Source organism: Perognathus longimembris, chromosome 14 (assembly GCF_023159225.1).
Source record: "Perognathus longimembris pacificus isolate PPM17 chromosome 14, ASM2315922v1, whole genome shotgun sequence".
Taxonomy (NCBI): Eukaryota; Metazoa; Chordata; class Mammalia; order Rodentia; family Heteromyidae; genus Perognathus; species Perognathus longimembris.
The window spans coordinates 628583-633312 of record NC_063174.1 but is presented as its reverse complement, the minus strand read 5'-3'; the positions used below and the strand labels follow the sequence as shown (position 1 = coordinate 633312).

Genomic DNA, 4730 nt, shown 5'->3' with positions numbered 1-4730 from the left:
TTTTGTGCCTCTGACTTAAAAAAATTTTTTTTTATTGGTATCAAAATCCTTTTCCCTTCAGTCCTGTGTACTTACAAGTTTCATAGGAGTTGATAGCTTGTAACTGTGAACCATTTTTTCCATTAAGTGTATTTTAAGTTGTGACAAAAGGCTGGGATGGTAATCCTGGAAATGGTGCCCTTTGTCCTTACCCTGGAGCAAGTAATCTTTTACTAATTCCTCATTGTTAAAGGTGGTTGTGCTCTCTCACTTGATGTATTCCTGGAACTGCACCATTAAGCTCTTTGTTAGCAATGGAGTAAGTGCTTTCTCATTTCTGTTTGTTTCTACATGCTTCAGGGGAAAACAGAAAAATGTTCATCTCTTAGGCAGTGTATGAAAGCAAAGTGTAAGAAGTGGAGGTTGTTTAATGTTCATTTGTTTCTTAGGGTGTTCTCCAAAGCTCCCTTGCAAATATTTTATTCTTGCAGGTGTAGGGGTCCCAGTTCTCATTAGATAGGCGAGGAAACCAAAGCAGAGTTGATGACAAAGCTTGGGGAGAATGTCAGTCTGCAGCCGGATGTCTACTCTTCTGTGTATCATGCCATCTCAAGGGTACAATACAATAGACTTACTATGTTGAGCATTCCTCTACTTAAATTTAGACAATCCTCATTGGCAAGAATAGAACGCAGATATCTTATTTATAATCGCAGGATAACTGCAAGAATGAAATGCAAATATTTGTGAAGGAGCTTTGGAGACGATCATATACAGCAAAACAACACGGGAAATGAGCCAAGTTGAGAGTTCCACTATTCAAATTTGGCTGACTGCTGAGATGAGTTGTGCTCCAGGGATTTTCCAGCGGTGGGGGTGGGGCTGCCCGTCAGCATAATCCAGGGAAGGTCACGCCAGACCTGGAGCTGCCGCTAAGCCACCCAGGTGACGCCGGTGTGCTGCCAAATTGGAGGAGCAGGCTCTGGGTTTTTGCTCTATGACATGCATATTCATTGGTTCACAGCTTTTTTTTTTTTTTTAAGGAAACTCCCAGGCCTCACCCTCAAACTATATAAGCAAAATCTTGGACAAACACCGAAGGTTGAGAAGTACTGAACTGGAGCAGTGATTTTCAACGTTTAGTGTGTGTGTGTGTGTGTGTGTGTGTGTGTGTGTGTGTGTGTAGTCTTGGGGCTTGAACTTAGGGTCTTGGTGCAGTCCTTGGGTGCAGTCCTTGGGCGCTGTCCTGGAGCTCTTTTTGCTCAAGGCTAGTGCTTTACCACTTGAACCACAGCTCCACTTCTGGCTTTTTGGATGATTAATTGGAGATAAAAGTCTCATGGACTTTCTTGCCCTCAACTGGCTTTGAACTGAAACCCTCAGATATTGTTCTTCTGCGTAGCTAGGATTACAGGCCTGTGCCACCAGCACCCAGTTAGGATTTTTCTTAAATAAATGTATGGCTGTGTTCTAAGGTACCTGGAGCCATATACTTAACTGCTCTGGGTCCTCTTGTAGGGTTACCAAGAGTATGACTGAGCAGTTTAATTTACTTCTTTTGTTTTTAAAGCCTGCAGCAGCACCCGGTATTCCCAGGAGGGCTCCCATCCAAGTACTAACCAGGCCCGACCTTGCTTAGCTTCCGAGATCAGACGAGATTGGGCGCATTCAGGGTGGTATGGCCATAGACTTCATTTACTTTAGACAGCATACAGTTGTTTAGTCTAGATGAAATAATCAAGTATTTCAAACATCTGGATTTCAAGAAAATGGACTAAGAACAGAATGATAAGGATAATTATCAAAGACATAATCATCAGCTTTTAATGCACAGACTTAAATTTCTCAATAATGTGGAAAAGCTGTTAAGTACACAAATTTCTGATTAGCTGTCATTAGAGATTATGATTTACCCAAGGAAAACTCATCTTTTGGTAGTTTCACCATTTGCAGAAAGGCAGAATCCTGCAGTCTGCTTCTTGGGAGTCTAGGTTTACAATTTGTTTTGGTTTCTCTTGCTATACGGTTCACAATCCCATATGCACTGAATTAACTATAGAGTGTCTCCAAGCTTAAAGAAATGAATTATTCTTTGTTTCCCAAAGGAGTTTCACATTCTTAGGTTTTTATTTTTAAAATTTATATATACCTTTTAGCTAAAGCCTATTATAGGAGTTGTTTTTGAGTACTGCTGTATAAATTGAGGCCTAATGTGCTTCCCGTGGCCTCCGCAGTCTCTCTATGGGGTGGTTTATTTTATCTCCTGAGCTCTTTGGTGGGGCGGAAGCCATTCACCATAGCCACTGTACCTGGCTTGCTCCCTGCTATTCTCTGCAGTGATGGGAAGCCCAGCCCTTGAGCACCTCCTGCCTACACACTTCCTGTGGTCTTATCACATGGAAACCATCTCAACGCCTGCCTCTCTTAGCAGCCTATACCTTAGCCTCTTTGATCACATCCTTTCTTCTTGGACTGCTAAACCCTTTTTGTGATGATGGTTGGAAAATACTTGCGGCGGCCACAGATACCTGTTCCATGGTTTTGGAGGCTCAACAAACTAGCCAGTTACCTGTAGCTGGGAGCTATGTACCGACTCAGCTTGACTGCTGTGTACCCATCTTGGTGGGTTTTGGTCCCGAGCTTTGGAAATCAACTAGAATTTGAGTGCTCTGAGACTTTAGAACTATAACTTAAAAAACAGATTAAAAAATGAGTTTCTCAAACTTGGTGCTGGTAGCTCATTCCTGTAATATTAGACTATTCATGAGGCTGAGATCTGAGGATTGCCACTTTGGGCAGAAAAGTCTATGAGACTCTTATCTCCATTTAACCAGCAAAAAGCTGGAAGTGGAGGTGTGACTCAGGTGGTAGAGTGCCAGCCTTGAGCACAACAAGCTAAGGGACTCGGGCTCTGGTGGCTCAAGCCTATAATCCTAGGTGCTCCGGAGGCTGAGATCTGAGGAGAAAAGTGGAAGTGGCGCTGTGGCTCAAAGTGGTAGAGCACTCGCCTTGACCAAGAAAGCTCAAGGACAGGGCCCAGGCCCTCAGCTCAAGCCTAAGTACTTGTGTGTACGCACACATGCACATACACACATGCACATGCACAAAAAAGTTTCTCCTCTAAAAGAAAGCACCTAAACAAGCATCTTAGGTGAGGAAGTAAGATAAAAGCAGGGGCAAACCTTACGAAGAACTATCTGGGAAGTCATTTCTTTTTGTAGAACTTAGAGGTAGGTCTGAGCTGCAAAACTACTTTCAATGGAATAAAAAGAATATATTCAAGTCTCAGGCAGCCTGAGTAATATCTCAAAAGTGTTGGCTTAAGGCCTGTGCTGTTCCTTAACCGTCTTTGGAACTTTTGTGGACCTTTTTGTTTAGTAAAAACTTAAGACATTTGTGTTCTGTGCTAGATAGTGCAAGGGATTATAAAAGCAAGAAAAAAGCCCATGCCCGAGTGAATGAGCTAATAACACGGAGCATTGCTTGTGTGTCTGCCGTGGAATTAGGGCATTCTTGTGTTGATATAAAACCTGTAATCCCATGAAATTCAGAACCATGAAGGTTGGGTTCTCGTTTTCCAAATGAGGAAATGACTCTGCCAGTGTTAGGATCTCATCTTATTTCTGTCTGACTCAGAGCCTTTAGGTGAGCGTTTAATGAGATAAATAGTAAAACAATAACAGCACGGAAGGGAAGTAGCTTGTGAATGGGACTGTCAGCAGCCATCAGGCGCTGAGAGCCTTGGCGGCCATGCTGCTTTCCTCTTCAGCTGCTCATCTACGTTTCCTGGCGTTGAGCTGGGCCACTGTGGTGGGCCATCGCAGGACAGAGCTACCCCGGAGCTCCCATTACCACCTGCAACTCAGGCTTTTTGGGACCTGTTAAAACCCCAGGCATGAACAACTTTTTTTTTTTTTTTTTTTTTGCCAGTCCTGGGCCTTGGACTCAGGGCCTGAGCACTGTCCCTTGGACTCAGGGCCTGAGCACTGTCCCTGTCTTCTTTTTGCTCAAGGCTAGCACGCTGCCACTTGAGCCACAGCGCCACGTCTGGCCATTTTGTATATATGTGGTGCTGGGGAATCGAACCCAGGGCTTCATGTATACAAGGCAAGCACTCTTGCCACTAGGCCATATTCCCAGCCCCACAACTTTTTTTTTTTTTCTTTTAAAACCTTTTTTAACTTGTTTCTTGAGATTTCCATCCACATCCACATCCATCACGGGACCAGTACGATGAACTCCCAGAAGCCTGACACTCAGCTTCAGCACCCAGCACCACTTTACTCCAGTTGAGTTGCAGAGTATCAAGAAAGGACGTGGCGGGGGAGGTGGTTCTACCGTCACTCCTTCATTGAACACTTGAGTGCCATGTGCTAGGTACTAGAGACTAGGTACTAGAGATTCAGAGGTGATGTGTGCAGACAAGTAACCTCCGAGTCATAAATTGCCCTAGGGGGGAGAATCAAATTAGCATATAATTTGACACAGAACTGGGATCTCCCACCTAACTGGAATAGTTTTATTATCAGTGTGGATGGAGGGCAAGCTGGTATGGGGTGGTAGTAAGCGGCCTCAGGAGCTACCCCAGTGGTCAGGAACGACCAGTCTGAGCAGATACCATTTATGCTGAGATGTGACAGCTGGCCATAGCTGTGGGGCCAGTCATGAGGAGTGTCTAGACATTATTAACCCTCTCTGCCAAGTGACTTAGTAATAGAACGTGTACATGAGAAAAGTGTTTAGTTAACACA

The 4730-nt window shown here is 44.1% G+C and overlaps 1 pseudogene; it reads right to left on the bottom strand.

Annotated features, from left to right (window-relative positions):
• Positions 1-1547: 1547 nt before the first annotated feature.
• On the bottom strand, positions 1548-1669 carry LOC125363673 (annotated as a pseudogene).
• Between the last annotated feature and the right edge of the window lie 3061 nt (positions 1670-4730).